Source organism: Pleurodeles waltl, chromosome 2_1 (assembly GCF_031143425.1).
Source record: "Pleurodeles waltl isolate 20211129_DDA chromosome 2_1, aPleWal1.hap1.20221129, whole genome shotgun sequence".
Taxonomy (NCBI): Eukaryota; Metazoa; Chordata; class Amphibia; order Caudata; family Salamandridae; genus Pleurodeles; species Pleurodeles waltl.
This window is the reverse complement of record NC_090438.1, coordinates 203,024,663-203,041,436: the sequence shown is the minus strand read 5'-3', so window position 1 is coordinate 203,041,436 and position 16,774 is coordinate 203,024,663.

The window sequence follows — 16,774 nt, the reverse complement described above, 5'->3', positions numbered from 1 at the left end:
GTCAATAGTTACTAAAAGAAGCATGCTCCACATCACACGCCAGAAACTTTGCAAAGGCTAAATGTGCACCTTTCAGTTGTTGGTTGCTGTATTCAGTTAATAAACTTTGCACGAAATGTCCACATTTGACGAAAAGAGCATGGGCCTTTGCCTGAAGCATTTTAAAAATCCCAGCATACTTCAATGTAAATGAATGATGTTTCTTTTTTGTAATAAAAAATATTTTTTCCTCATTATTCAAGCAAATTCATCTTTTACTATAGAAACTGTTCTAAAAACAGTGGTTATTTCAAGAGGGTACTTAGAATACAGAACAATTCCAAACATTCTACTTCTTATTTTTAGGATCTATTGCCCGGTCTTACAGGGCCTCCTAGCAAGACACTTGCATCATAGGTATGTTATGTAAAATAGTGTTCTGCAAAGCTGTTTCTTTATGAAAAACGGTGCTTGAAAAAGCCCATAATATGAGCACAGTGTAAAACCAAAACTGAAGATCAGACCTAAACATAACTAAGATACGCAACATAAAAGAGTGACACATTTTGCCGTATTACATTTCTAATTCCAAGTTGGGCAAAGTTCAGGGACATTTACAGCAGCCAGTACATATCGATTCCCTGAGGTGAGATATTTATTGGGTGCGGTGAATACCTCTTATTATAAATTTGCAGGGGGAATAAAGAGTTGGATGAGCCTTACTGCAGAAATTTCTGCATGTTTTGAAGATTATCCTAAGCCTTTCTCCAATACATTTCAGCAGGTTAGACCTGCTGTCATTTGTCAGGGGAAATTTCTAGTGGTCCAGAAATAACCTAAATACTCATAATTCTGATCACTTTGGATACAGTTTCCACAGGTACTGGAATTATCTTTCAAACTCGAAATCAGGATTTAAGTTTGCACATGTAGGTTTGTTTTGTGCTTCATCCAATATTGTTTGTATTGCACAACCTATTTGACTCTGGAAGTTAGAAGGGACATGTGGGAAAACAGGGCTGATTGCAGAGGTTCCCTAACTTTTTGCCCCCATTTTCCACTTTATGCTGGTGTTTTCCTGACTCTGATGGTGCCCTGGGTACTGCTAACCAGTCCCAGGGCCTGTGCTCTGTGTAAAATGGATATGCAAATTAGGCTAATTATAATTGGCTAAGTTAACCTACCTATAAGTCCCTAGTATATGGTAGGGCATGTAGGTTTAGGGACCACAGCATAGGTGGTGCACACCTAGGTGCACTGCTGAGGTGCCCAGTGTCATTTTAAAAGCAAGCCTGCCTTGCTGGCTGCTTTTAAATTAAAGTTATATGCAAATTCGACTTTGGAATTAAAGGTACTTCCAAAGTCTTAAACTACCTTATTTTTACATATAAGACACCCCTAAGGTGTGCCCTATGTGCCCCTAGGGCTGGGTGCCATGTAACTATAAGCAGGGACTTTATAAAAATAGATTTATAAGCCCTGGTGAGGTAAAAACAGCCAAATTCGTTTTTCCCTCATTGAAGTAAATGGCCTTCATAGGCTAGAATGGGCAGACTTTATTTTAAATTTTAAAGTCTCCTTAAATGTTACATACCAAGAATTTGGTATCAAATTGATTGTTGTAATAAATCCCACAACTTCCAGTTGTGGGATTTAATATAACTTGTCCAGGTAAAAAGTTTAGACTTTACCTAAAAAGTTGCCAATTTCAGCTCTGCATTGTTTTTGCTGCTGTGCTCTGATTGGCCAGCCTGAAGCAGCTTCTGCCAGGCTACCTTGATGAGGTGTGAAGTGGCCTGACTTCACACAAAGGAATGTGCTTGAGGGAGAGAATCTCCCCTCAGCAGATGGTGAGGCAGGAAGGGGGAGGGCTGCTAAACTGGTCTTCAAAGGCAGAGAAGGACATTTGCAGCACCCAGCAACACCCCCACATCCTGCAACCCCAGACAATTAGGTGCCCCCTTGATTAGATTAGGAGAGGGCAGGAGAGGGGTGTGTTTATGATTTTTAGCCACACCAGTGGGTGGGCTCAGCCAGATGTAACCTCCAAAAATCAGATTCATCCATGTTGGATTTTTAGAGACTGTTGCCTTCTGGGATGGATTTTTGCCACACTTCCCAGGAAGTGGTCATCACAGGGGGACGACCCTGTCCCTGATTGGAGAACCAGGGCCCCCCTGCTTTTCACCCAGGAGCAAGGATAAAACTGGCAGACCTGCACACACGCCTCAGATCCCCTCCAGAATTCAACAAGAAAGGAACTAAAGAAGAAGAAGGACTGCCCTGCTGGACCCCTGGCCTGCACCTGGACCCTGCACTCAGAAGGACTGCACCAGCTGCACACTTGGGCTTCACCACAAGAAGGACTTTGCCTGGCTTCAACTGGTTCAAGGAGGGACTCCCTGTTTACTACAGGTGAAAAATTGCTAACCAGAGTCCCCTGCACCAACTCCTGAAGAAAGCGACCAGCTGACCACTGTCCAGTGGCCAAAAAGGAGTTTGCGCCAGGTGCATTCTGGGAGTTGAAGTCCGCACCCCCCAAGGACCATCACAGAACTTCTGGACCCTTGGGGTGAGCTGTGGACCCCAAAAGAACCTTAAAAGAACATCTGGGTGGAGCCCCAGAAGTTTGGAAAAGATTTGAGAATTTTTGGAAAAAAGCTCCAGAGAGGGACTGACCCGCCGCGGAAATTCTAGCCAGCTTGCCTCAACCGCGACCCGGCCTGACTTCGTGGTTCGTCCCGGTAAAGAAAAACATCCAAAAAAGAGACTAAGTCCAAACGTAAAAAGTTGACCGGGACCTCCCAGCCATCGTATCCGAGAAGGGCTCCATGGACGTCGGATCAAGATCCAGGTTTACCCCGGTCGAAGGATTTTCATCTCGAAAAAACGACTAAGTCCGAAGGTAAAAGTCTCCACCGAGGAAACCCACATCGCGTATCCGGACAAGGGCTCCAGGAGGTCGGATTCAACTGGCAGGTTCGTCCCGGTGAAGAAAAACTTCAAAATAAAGACTAAGTCAGAAGGTAACTTTTAACCGAGGCCTCCCGCGACCTGTAGCCGAGCAGGGCTCCATCGCGGTCGGCCTGAAAGTTTGACTTTGCCCCGGTCGAGGTGCAACCAGATGACCCGATTGGCGCTTTTTGTTTCTAAGCGCTAGAAAAGTAATAATTCTTTAAAAATTCATATCTCCGGTTCCCCTGAACCGATTTTAATCGTTTTTGTGTCATTTTAAAGATAAAAATATAAACTATTTTTATAAATTGGTTTTGGATTTTTAAACTGTTTCCTGTGTTTTATTTAATTACTGTTTTGTGATATTTGAATGCTTTACACTTTGTCTCCTAAGTTATGCCTTGACGCTCGTTGCCAAGCTACCAAGGGTTGAGCTGGGATTAATTTACTGAGACCTAACTGTACCTATGTGGAGGTTAGTGGCTTGTTGCTAGGTGTAGGTACCTACCTGCCCTACCAATAACCCATTTTCCAACATAATTGGAAGCAGCGACGGGATCCTGTACTTGTGTTCAATATCACGTTACAGTTTTAGGTAAAACAAATTAAAAATCCTTTAAATTGTCCTAGTGCAAAAATTGTTTGTAATTTTTAATTTGGATTAATTTCAATTATTGAATTTTTGTAATTTTTCTAAATTCTTGTTTCCAATTTTTGCAAAAAGTTTTTGTTGACACAAAACTAGGGAACCATGGAGCTTGATCTGGCTAGCCTACCCACACTGACAGTAGTCCAGCTTAGGGGGTTGTGTATTGAAAGAGGGTTGCCTGCAACCACTGATCTCAGGAAGCAAATCCTGATCACATCCCTGACAGCATGGGCTGAGGCCCAAGAGGTAGAGTCAGAAGAAGCTCCAGAGGAGGGAGAAAGAAGGGAGGATGCAAGCTCTAACCACTCAGGGGAGGGAAGGCATCTGACCCTAAGTGAGGACGAGGAAGAACGGTCCTCAGTAAATACAGTCACTAGGGGCAGATCCAAAGCTAGTGGTGGGAAGGGGGTCCTTTCAGGAGGAGAGAACCCATCCATCAGAGAAAGAGAGCTGGAGGCCCAGCTAGCATACATAGCTTTGGAAGCAGAGAAGCTGGCCCTAGAAAAGAAAAAGTGGGCATACAAAGAGAAAAGAGATGGAAGCAGCGATAAAGAAGCTGAGGTGTCCATGGGTGGGGGAGTTTGCCCCAGATTACCCAAGGGTACCCTGCTTATGTAGAGGGGGATGACATAGATAAGTGGCTAGGGGCCTTTGAGAGGGCACTCCAAATGAGAAGGGTTAGGCCTCAATACTGGGGTTCCCTTTTGTGGGAGTTGGTCCCCAACTCAGGGAGGGATAGGCTTCTGACCTTAAGGGGGGAGGAGGCAGATTCATACCCTAGTATGAAGAGGTGCTTAGCCAGGAAGTTTGGTCTGACCCCAGAGCAATATAGAATGAAGTTCAGGGACACCCAGAAGGTCAGTACCCAGTCTTGGGTTGACTTTGTGGACATTTCACTAAAGGCACTAGAGGGCTGGATTATTGGTAACAAAGTAGATACTTATGAGGGGTTATACAATCTGATCATGAGAGAGCACATCTTGACCAATTGTACCCAAGAAAGGTTACACCAGCATCTAGTGGACTCTAAGCAGACCAACCCTAGAGAGCTAGGGGAGGCAGCTGATGAGTGGTTGAGAACCAGGGTGGTTGTCAAGTCCCAGGGGGGAGACTCCAAGAAGGGGGGGACAGGTCCCCATAAACCTAAGGAGGGAGGTGGTAAGCCCACCACAGAGACTCCCTCTGTACCCCAGAACCCTAAGAAGGAGGAGAGTAAATCCCACTCTGACCAGCAGAGACAGTTAGACCCAGGGTTAAAAAAGCTCTTGGACAGTAGGGCTTGCTTTGACTGTCAGCAGACAGGTCACTTCAGAGGAGATGCAGCCTGTCCAAAGAAGGTGGTTAGCACTGGGCTGTCCAGTGTAGCCATAGAGGAGGATTCCTCAGATGATGAAGTCCTCCTAGCATTGAGCTGGGAGACAGGACCAGATGGTAAGCTGGTGATCCCTAAGGGTGGGAGTAGGCACTTCCACCACATTCAAGTGAATGGGATCCCTACCACTGGCCTGAGAGACACCTGTGCCAGTCACACTATTGTGAGTGACCGGTTAGTGACCCCAGACATGTATGTCCCAGGAAAGACAAAGAAAGTCAGGATAGCCACAGGGGAGGTCACCTCCAAACCTGTAGCCATAGTGCCCCTAGAGAGGGAGGGTATCCTTGACTGGATTAGGGTGGTAGTCAGTGCTGACCTTCCCCTAGATTGTATCCTGGGCAATGACCTCCCAGAGGTGAGTCTGGTCACAGATGGGGTGGTCGCCTAGGGCGCCCCCCCCCCCCCAAAGTCCTGGGGAGTCAGTCCCTACAGTTAGGAGACAGGGGTCCCCAAGAAAAGGAAAGAAGAAAAGGAAGGGTAGGCCACTCTTAAAGAGAGTTCCAGGGAGCCAAAGGCCTTCTGCCCCAGTAGGGGGGGAGCCCAGAGTTGGCACTGGTGAGGCCTCCCCTGACCCCAAGGAAGTCCTGAGTAGTCAGGCAGCTGTCCAGATGCAGGGTGTTGCCCCTGCACTGACAGAAGGGAGAGTGGAAGGAGGGTGTCTGCCACAGGAAGTGGTAGCCCCCCACTCTAGACAGCAAGAGGGGTGCCAGGACCTCACAATTGCCCCTAAAGCAGCTCAGCCACCTGTCAGTGGAGAGCTTAGGGTGTGGTTCTGGGTACTGACAGCTGTCAGTAGCCTCTGCTGGGTGCTAGCCTTCCTGGCAGCACTGTACTTGGCCTGGGAGGCAGACCCCAGGGCCAATAGCAAAGTAGGCCCCCTGACCCTATTGGTCATGGTGGGGTTGCTCAAGTGTTGGGTGACCTCTTTGGGTAAGCTAGGTGTTGCCCTAGCAAAGTTAGGAGTAGGGGAGGTGGGCACCTCACTACAAGTTGGCAGAGAGAGAGGAGGAAGACCCCCCTAGAGGAAAGTTTCAGTTTGAATTGGGTCCTTTTACTGTTGGGATGGCTTCACTACCCAGAGGGAGTGACCCTGACAGGAGGATGTAAGGCAGAGTAGGCCCTGCAAAGGGACAGCCAGTTTTCTTCACTGTCTTCCTCGCCTAACAAGCCAGGAAGACTCTCCCAGGGTTGGGCTGAGTCTCCTGGGCGTGTGGGCTGGGGGGGGGGTTGTGTGGGAAAACAGGGCTGATTGCAGAGGTTCCCTAACTTTTTGCCCCCATTTTCCACTTTATGCTGGTGTTTTCCTGACTCTGATGGTGCCCTGGGTACTGCTAACCAGTCCCAGGGCCTGTGCTCTGTGTAAAATGGATATGCAAATTAGGCTAATTATAATTGGCTAAGTTAACCTACCTATAAATCCCTAGTATATGGTAGGGCATGTAGGTTTAGGGACCACAGCATAGGTGGTGCACACCTAGGTGCACTGCTGAGGTGCCCAGTGTCATTTTAAAAGCAAGCCTGCCTTGCTGGCTGCTTTTAAATTAAAGTTATATGCAAATTCGACTTTGGAATTAAAGGTACTTCCAAAGTCTTAAACTACCTTATTTTTACATATAAGTCACCCCTAAGGTGTGCCCTATGTGCCCCTAGGGCTGGGTGCCATGTAACTATAAGCAGGGACTTTATAAAAATAGATTTATAAGCCCTGGTGAGGTAAAAACAGCCAAATTCGTTTTTCCCTCATTGAAGTAAATGGCCTTCATAGGCTAGAATGGGCAGACTTTATTTTAAATTTTAAAGTCTCCTTAAATGTTACATACCAAGAATTTGGTATCAAATTGATTGTTGTAATAAATCCCACAACTTCCAGTTGTGGGATTTAATATAACTTGTCCAGGTAAAAAGTTTAGACTTTACCTAAAAAGTTGCCAATTTCAGCTCTGCATTGTTTTTGCTGCTGTGCTCTGATTGGCCAGCCTGAAGCAGCTTCTGCCAGGCTACCTTGATGAGGTGTGAAGTGGCCTGACTTCACACAAAGGAATGTGCTTGGGGGAGAGAATCTCCCCTCAGCAGATGGTGAGGCAGGAAGGGGGAGGGCTGCCAAACTGGTCTTCAAAGGCAGAGAAGGACATTTGCAGCACCCAGCAACACCCCCACATCCTGCAACCCCAGACAATTAGGTGCCCCCTTGATTAGATTAGGAGAGGGCAGGAGAGGGGTGTGTTTATGATTTTTAGCCACACCAGTGGGTGGGCTCAGCCAGATGTAACCTCCAAAAATCAGATTCATCCATGTTGGATTTTTAGAGACTGTTGCCTTCTGGGATGGATTTTTGCCACACTTCCCAGGAAGTGGTCATCACAGGGGGACGACCCTGTCCCTGATTGGAGAACCAGGGCCCCCCTGCTTTTCACCCAGGAGCAAGGATAAAACTGGCAGACCTGCACACACGCCTCAGATCCCCTCCAGAATTCAACAAGAAAGGAACTAAAGAAGAAGAAGGACTGCCCTGCTGGACCCCTGGCCTGCACCTGGACCCTGCACTCAGAAGGACTGCACCAGCTGCACACTTGGGCTTCACCACAAGAAGGACTTTGCCTGGCTTCAACTGGTTCAAGGAGGGACTCCCTGTTTACTACAGGTGAAAAATTGCTAACCAGAGTCCCCTGCACCAACTCCTGAAGAAAGCGACCAGCTGACCACTGTCCATTGGCCAAAAAGGAGTTTGCGCCAGGTGCATTCTGGGAGTTGAAGTCCGCACCCCCCAAGGACCATCACAGAACTTCTGGACCCTTGGGGTGAGCTGTGGACCCCAAAAGAACCTTAAAAGAACATCTGGGTGGAGCCCCAGAAGTTTGGAAAAGATTTGAGAATTTTTGGAAAAAAGCTCCAGAGAGGGACTGACCCGCCGCGGAAATTCTAGCCAGCTTGCCTCAACCGCGACCCGGCCTGACTTCGTGGTTCGTCCCGGTAAAGAAAAACATCCAAAAAAGAGACTAAGTCCAAACGTAAAAAGTTGACCGGGACCTCCCAGCCATCGTATCCGAGAAGGGCTCCATGGACGTCGGATCAAGATCCAGGTTTACCCCGTTCGAAGGATTTTCATCTCGAAAAAACGACTAAGTCCGAAGGTAAAAGTCTCCACCGAGGAAACCCACATCGCGTATCCGGACAAGGGCTCCAGGAGGTCGGATTCAACTGGCAGGTTCGTCCCGGTGAAGAAAAACTTCAAAATAAAGACTAAGTCAGAAGGTAACTTTTTAACCGAGGCCTCCCGCGACCTGTAGCCGAGCAGGGCTCCATCGCGGTCGGCCTGAAAGTTTGACTTTGCCCCGGTCGAGGTGCAACCAGATGACCCGATTGGCGCTTTTTGTTTCTAAGCGCTAGAAAAGTAATAATTCTTTAAAAATTCATATCTCCGGTTCCCCTGAACCGATTTTAATAGTTTTTGTGTCATTTTAAAGATAAAAATATAAACTTTTTTTAAAAATTGGTTTTGGATTTTTAAACTGTTTCCTGTGTTTTATTTAATTACTGTTTTGTGATATTTGAATGCTTTACACTTTGTCTCCTAAGTTAAGCCTTGACGCTCGTTGCCAAGCTACCAAGGGTTGAGCTGGGATTAATTTACTGAGACCTAACTGTACCTATGTGGAGGTTAGTGGCTTGTTGCTAGGTGTAGGTACTTACCTGCCCTACCAATAACCCATTTTCCAACAGGACATTGTTAATAAAATGGTGTTATGTGCTACAATTCAAGATGGAATCATTATTAGTTGATAAAGACCGTGTGCAGAAGGATCTGGTGAATACGGGCAGTTCTTACAAAACCTTTGTATTTCAGATAGTGTTAGGATCCTTTTTGTATTAATGTGTTTTAAAATGACAAAATGGCAGGACAATATTATCGCCAATGTGCCACATTATGATGGACCATTTGCCGTTTCTAGTAGCATAGTTTAGTCGATCCTCCTAGTTAATTTGGTCCTCCACTGCCACAGAATTCTAGTATTAACTAGTAATTCAGTGCACTCGACATGCCAATCCATCCCATCCGTGGTCTCTTTGAAAGGAGTATACTCTGCATGTTGATCCATCCTTGGCCTTTTTATTATAAACATACATATGTTGCAGAGCAATGCAATACCTGTATCTTTCCAAGACTATCAGAGATGGCACGGGGTTCCCTGTCGTTTCATCTCTATCCATCAAGGTGTTTCCAAGTCCTCCGCTCCTTTTAGCAATAATGGTTTTCAAGCGGGTTAGGCCAATTGAGTCAGTTGAAGAAACTAATTACTTCAACCCCAAGAATGCACAAATGCGATCGTTAATTGAAAATCCAGAACTACAAACAGACAATTTAGCCTAAATAGCTATATCTAGCATTAAGAGATACACACTCCAATCTGTGTGCATTAAGTGTACTATATTTTATTTTCCGCTCTAAACATGGGCACTGAATTTAACGTGTTGCTGCTTTCACTGGTATACATGATTTTGCAACAAAATAATTGGGTTTTTATTATTTTCACTCTTCTAAGATATCAAACAGTCATTGTACACATTCCCTGAAAGTATGTATATATGTAGTTATAGCTGTAAAACAGACAATAAACCATATTGAATAACTCTACATGATGAGACATCAGGAATGGTGGAGACCCTTAAATGGATGGCTTGCACCATGGTTAGGGAAATTAATCCATATGCTGTCTACACAGACTTTGGTTTCTACCATTAGAAGATAACAAAAATACAGCAGATACAGTAAGAAAAATATGGGGCAGAGGTTAATCTCTAGTCCTGAAACATGACACTACATTGCTCTCCTATTCAACCAATCACAAAATCAGCAATTGCATTTGGTGTGACGCATCCTATATTACCTAGATTAGCTGCAAGCAGCATTAATCAAAGTTAATAATATAATGATCATTTTCGGTTAAGCTGTAACATCATTATATAGTTTTGTGGGATGCTGCTGAAAGGGTTTTGTATGTGATAGCGCCTATAGATGTCTTCAATGTTGTTGTAAAGTGGGGTTGTCCAAGCATCAGGGACGTGAGAGAACTCCTCCTACTCCATGCATTTACCACACAGTTCATTCAGTTCCCACAAGGTCTGCATCTTCTGCTTGACTACAAATAGTTTTGGATGTGAGCATCTGTGTCACCTCAAAGCCATCACTACTGGCTTTTCATTGGAATGCCGCTCTAAAACTCCAAAAGCAAGACAAAGAGCACTGTTAACCTCCCTATTAGTGTCACGCGTCAGCTCTAAGTAGCATGAAGAGACCCTTTAGGATCATAGTGTGCTTTGTAAAATGTTTATACCACAACCATTAACACTGTTTTTTTTCTCCTTTGGATTATACCTAAGACCAATTGTAGAAAAATATATGTAAATAGCACCTTGATAAATGAAGCGGACTGATGTCAAACATTACTCAGTGAGTCAAAGCGAAGTGCGAAACCTGCTAACGCCCTCATCTTTAAATAAAGAGGAAACATATTGTCTCAGACGTTCGGGGTCCTAATCTTTATTTGAACACTCACTGAACATCATTTGGTGAATTTACACACGTGGTTTGATGGTTTCAATTAGGTGAGCAAAAACCACCGAACAATGGCTGGTCATATTGTCTTCCCTGTTTTTTACAACATTGCTCAAGCCGTGGTACTGTGAGATCACACTAACCAACACAGTGCTATACAAATCTGATAACCGAACGTCTGTTGGAAGTTCAGAGAACAGCAGTAAATATTTGTGGTGGTATCATCTTTATTAAGGAGACACTCCAAAGTTCTTGAAGAAAGATTAAAAAAATAATAATCCCAATACTCGAATGACCTACATATACACACCCAGTAGGGTGCTGTTGAAAGAGCTCTGAGGGGTTTGTGGAAGTGATTGTGGTGTTGCACCATGATAGAATTACACGGTTGGAGCAATGGATAGATAGAATGAATGTGGGGGCAATTCTACATGTGACAAATTATTAATGTTTTTTTTCAATAATTTTACCTTTATATGAGGTGTAGTGCTTACTGTCTCACAGCCAACTCTAATCTTCAAGCACAGCACGTGCAACACATGCTGGATTAAATGTTGGTGGTCTTTTTTGTTTTTTGCCTCCTGCAAGGATAATTTATTATAGCCTTAGAACCCGCCGTAGTGGGCTCTACCGGCTATTAAAGGCCTGCTCCCGTGTTAAAAGCCTGAGCCGAAGGCGAGGAACTTTAACAAGGGAGAGGGCCATTAATAGCCTGTAGAGCCCGCTACGGCGGGTTCTAAGGCTATTAGAACATTCTGCCATTAGAGGGCAGAATGTTCTCCTAAATAAAACAAAGGCTTCACGGAACCGGAGGGGATTACAATCCCCTCAGGCTCCGTGAGGCTTTGTTCACAGCTGCTGCTGTGAATTAAGAAGATTGGAATGCTGGTGCTGCGGGCTTTTACCGGCCAGTAAAAGCCCGGAGCACTCCATTGTTTTCAATGGAGCTGCCAACATTCCAATGTTCTAATAAAGGAAACATCACCACTCAGAGCAGATTTTTAACGTTTCGGGATTGGTGACACAATTTGAAAAGTGTTGGCTAAATAAGCTCCTATAAAAGTATGTCAATAACAGCAGGATTCCTAGGGGGTTATGCAGCCTCATTGTTTGCACCTATGACAGAAACACATCGTAATTACTTGAACATTTGAAAATATGTGTAATTGAACCATCACCATCAAGATGCATGAGGAGCACATTAATTATGTATGTGATCATCAACAGGAGCAAAAGTGTTGCAAAATCTCAGAACTCAAAATGTAACTTGATTCTAATGTTCCCATGAAAATAACTGATTTTTTTAATTAAACACTACACGTATTTGGGGAAATATCAAGAAGAAAAGAGCTTGGGTGAGCAGCGCAAGTTCCAATGAGAAGTGTCAGAATACCACTCTGGCCACATTCATACTTTTGATCGGAAATACAACCATCTACAATGAAATGATAACTTGGGCAAACATGACCACTGAAAGAATTTATCTGAAATAAGTTCACATAAGGAAGTGAGTGCACAAATGGGAAAAGCTATCTCAAGAGACATGGATTAATTTAGGAGAAATACGTATGTGCCTAGCTAGCCAATTTAGCAAATTACTCTACATTAATGGATCTTCATTAGCACATTAGCACTTTGCAAGTGTTTTGCCCCAAACGCTATATGTACTATAATCTCTGATTACACCAGATAGTGACCATAGTATCAAAGATTTGCAACTTTGGCCCGCCTTTCAGAACTAGTCGAGTTCTGACACCAGCACATCAAGAAACACCAGTGGGATCAGTTTAGAGGAATGGCTCATAAGTAACAAATGTTTAGATAGTGGATTCAAAGTCAAATCTGCTTTCTGCCTATAAATATAGGATGATGTAATTGTAAGGGTTGAACACAAAGTACGGGAGGTATGTTTATCTACATTTTCATCAATCATGGGACTGTTACCTACCCACAGGCACAACATATTTTTTTGCACTTACAGTGCAAAGCTATTGAGTACTTTATTCAGGGCAACAACATAATTACACCCTCTGATAAGTGGCCAGCAAGGTTATTACCAAGCTCAGTGAAAACGTATTTCGAGGAAGCACATAAACAGATAAATGACACCAACTTTTCATTGCACTGGACAGTGAAGCAACCATAATATGTAATAGGTTTAAGAGACTTCTAACTGACTGTCTTGCACATGGATTCATTTATGGGAAATAACTAATGTTTCTCTATAGCAAACACCTGGTTATCCTGGTTTTACCAAAGAAACATACATCTATGACCCACCCTTTCATGAAATCCATTGCCAGAAGTATTCAATCACCCTCTGGAAATGAGGCAAAATATTTTAATACATTCATTGTACCTTATGTATCTGCTCTCCGTTCATATATAAGGGACACAAATATGTCGTGTTTAAGCATCAAGAGTATTGAGCTGAAGTGGTTATTCATAACTATGGACATAAGAGCATTTTATATCTTGGTGAATCACGATAATGAGCTTAAGGCTCTGTCATACATTTTGTCATCTAGATAGGATTTATTGCTTAAGCATACCAACACAGCAGGGGCAAGTGGTGCCTTTATTGTGCTGAAAAACTATTTCCTCTTTAATGGACAGTTCTGTATAGAACGGTCTGGAAGTGCAATAGTTCTGTTATTTTTCCCACTGTGCATCGACTTTACAATGGGCTACTTTGTGAAACTGTGCGCCTTTGGCCAGACCTTAATGAATATAAAACTGCAGTCTCAGTCTGAATCGAGTCTGAATCCATTACATAGACAGTGTGTTCTATGTGTGGAGCTCTGTGAAAGAAACATTAGTGGAAGGTGTTGCCATCTTAGACTAGAATTCTTTGCAGTTGGATTTCACCTATACTTCTGGTACCACCATGGTTGTATGTGCCATCTTTTTCAGGAAGCCTGCATCCTCAACTTTGACTTTACAAGCAAGCACTTTCTATCCTACATGTATTATCAATAGATTACTCTATGGTGAGGTCCTTTAATGTATTTGAACTGATCTTGAAGAACATAAAGCAGAACTAGAGATGCTGCTAAAGAGATTTGAATCAGGAGACTATTAAGATGACACCTGATGGACAATGAGCAGTAAAATGGATAAGATAATTTGAAGTAGGGCTGTGCTTATTCTAAAAATAGAAAGGGGCCTAAAGGTTTTCTTGGATTTCTTAGGAGTCTGCTGCTGGTGATGCTGAATGCTGAGGTTGCTAAATACTAAGTCCACTTGGTCTTGGATCTGTCTGATGCCTCTTTCTTCCTGGAACCTACATGTCTTCTCTTCCTGTCAAGTTTTACAACCTTGCTTTCTCCCTTTCGATCTATTCCACTTCCTTCTGCTTTCCCCACTTTCTGTCTTTCTCTCTTCTGCTCAGGGTCAATGCCCACTCCTGAAAAATAGCACAATTTCCTGCAAAAAAGTGCCTTCACCCTCAACCACTGACACAGATTATGCACAAATGCAGTGTGCCATAGGTGATACTGTAAAAGGAGTTTTGCTACCGTTGATAGCTATGCTATTTTAATTACGGTCACACTAATCCTGCCTGTCGTCTGTGAAATCTCAGCTCAGAACAACAAACTAGTTTGATATTTTTCCTAAGGTACAGAATATGTGGCTAGATACACTACTGTGAGTTTTGTGTACCGACTCGCAAAATAGGGATTGTGCATCATACGTGCCCATTTTGCCATCGCAAGCGGCATTTTCTGCCGTTTGCGACCGCCAAAAGGCGTCGTACATCGGGCCCATGATGTATCAGCGAGTTACAGATATCAATGACCTGATTCACAGTTCCATGTGTTTATAACAAGACCAATAATTACTTCCACATTCCCCGTGGTAGATTATTCTCAGAGAAATACATTTCATGTGCATATGTTTTTGATTATGCTTTAAATAAATTCGACGCAAAACTAACTCCATATTTATACTTTGGCGTTAGACGCGTCTAGCGCCAAAGTTCATGGAGTTAGCGTCATTTTTTTGCGTGAACACCTTCCTTGCGTTAATGATATGCAAGGTAGGCGTTCCCGTCTTAAAAAATGACTCCGATGCATATGCGTCGTATTTATACTCCCGGGCAAAAATGACGCCCGGGAGTGGACGGGTCTAAAAAACCCGCATTAGCGCCGGATTTTAACGCCTGGGTCAGGGCAGGCGTTAAGGGACCTGTGGGCTCTGAAGGAGCCCAGAGGTGCCCTCCCATGCCCCCAGGGACCCCCCCTGTCACCCTTGCCCACCCCAGGAGGACACCCAAGGCTGGAGGGACCCATCCCAGGGACATTAAGGTAAGTTCAGGTAAGTATTTTTTTTTTTTGGGGGGGGGCATAGGGGGGCCTGATTTGTGCCCCCCTACATGCCACTAGTCCCCTGGGCATGGCCATTGGGCAAGGGGGCATGACTTCTGTCTTTGCTAAGACAGGAGTCATTTCTATGGGGGTTGGGAGTGAAAAAAAAATGGCGCAAATCGGGTTGAGGCGCAAAAATTGCCTCAACCTGACTTGCCCCATTTCTTGACGCCCAAGCTCCATTTTCCCCTACGCCGGCGCTGCCTGGTGTACGTCGTTTTTTTTAACGCACACCAGACGGCGCCGGCGGCTAACGCCGGCTAACGTCATTCAATAAATACGGCGCCCGCATGGCGCTTCAGAATGGCGTTAGCCGGCGCTAATTTTTTTGACGCAAAACTGCGTTAGCGCAGTTTTGTGTCAAAAAGTATAAATATGGGCCACAGTTTTAGTTCCCCCGATTTTGTTAGCGACTTCAGATATCAGATTTCTTTTTTAAGTTTCATCTAAGACAATGCATGTGCTGTCAGTTGCAACACATATTTTCAGTTTACAGTAATCTTAGAGTATGCCCTTGGTTACCATTGCATGGCTTCATTGTCACTCTAATTTGCTTGCTTCTTATTAATTAGCATGGATGCAATGCTGTGTCCTTCCACTGCTCACTTTTTCAGACAAAACTTTTGACTTTTTGTTTAAGCAGTATGTAAGAGTGCATGTGTTTTCCAACTGTCTCCCTCGTGTGCGTCTCTCCCTCCCTCCTTTCCCTGTGCACTGTTCCTATCACCTGGCTGTGTATTTCTCATCAACCCCTTCCCGCTCTCGCACATTCCCCCTGCCAGCTCATGTTGCAGTCTTTCCTTTAGTCCCCCACCTCCCAGGTGTTGCTTCTGCCCAACCATGATCCCATTTTGATTTTGCCATCCATCTGTACCCCCATCTTGCTTCTTTTATCCACCACACATGCCTCCACATTGTGCTCTCCCTCCCTCCCCAGTGTTGTGTTCCATCACAGTGTTGCTTCATGCCTATTTTTGCCCCCCTCTCAGATAAGTAACTTAAAAAAGGTGGCTGCATCATTTTGTAAGAGTGCAAATGTGGGGCGTGCCCCTACAAAATGGCACAGCCGGTCACCTCAAAAGCTTTTTTAAAAAATTCTTTTGGCATGTGGTACAGCATCAGGTATTCTGTGCCTCATGGCTAAAACCATTGGCAAAGCCAATATGTCCCAGTGGCGAGACATAGGGGGTAATTCCGACCCCGGAGGGTGCCCAAACACCGCCCGCGGACAAATGACCGCGGGGAGCATTCTAACTTTCCCGCTGGGCCGGCGGGCAATCTTCAAAAGATCGCCTGCCGGCCCAGCGGGAAAGCCCCAGCAAAGATGAAGCCGGCTCCAAATGGAGCCGGCGGATTTGCTGGGGTGCGACGGGTGCAGTTGCCAAGCAGACACTGAAAATCTTAATGGGGCCCCACGACACCCGTTCCCGCCAGCCTTACACCGCCAGGAACAGGCTGGCGGGAAGGGGGTCGGAATCCCCATTGCAGCGCCGCCATGGAGGATTCCTTTGGCCAGGGGAAAACCGGCGGGAAACCGCTGGTTTCCCTTTTCTGACCGTGGCTTTACCGCCGCGGTCAGAATTGGCCAGGAAGCACCGCCAGCCTGTTGGCGGTGCTTCCGTGGTCGTTGGCCCTGGCGGTCATAATGCCTTTACCGATGCTTGTTTCTTTTAGCCTGTAAATGGCAATTTTGTGCCATTAAGCATATTTCCAGGTTTTTGAAATTGGTGCACCCCATTTTAGTGGGAATGTCAGGGAAGATTTTTCCCATCGTGAAAATTTCTTCTAGGAGGAGAAAAATAAGAATCAAATGTGTGTGTAAATACAGTTTTTCTCCATTACTCACTTGTCATTTCCACCTGGTGGAAATTTGCTATGAAGAACCTCCAAGCATA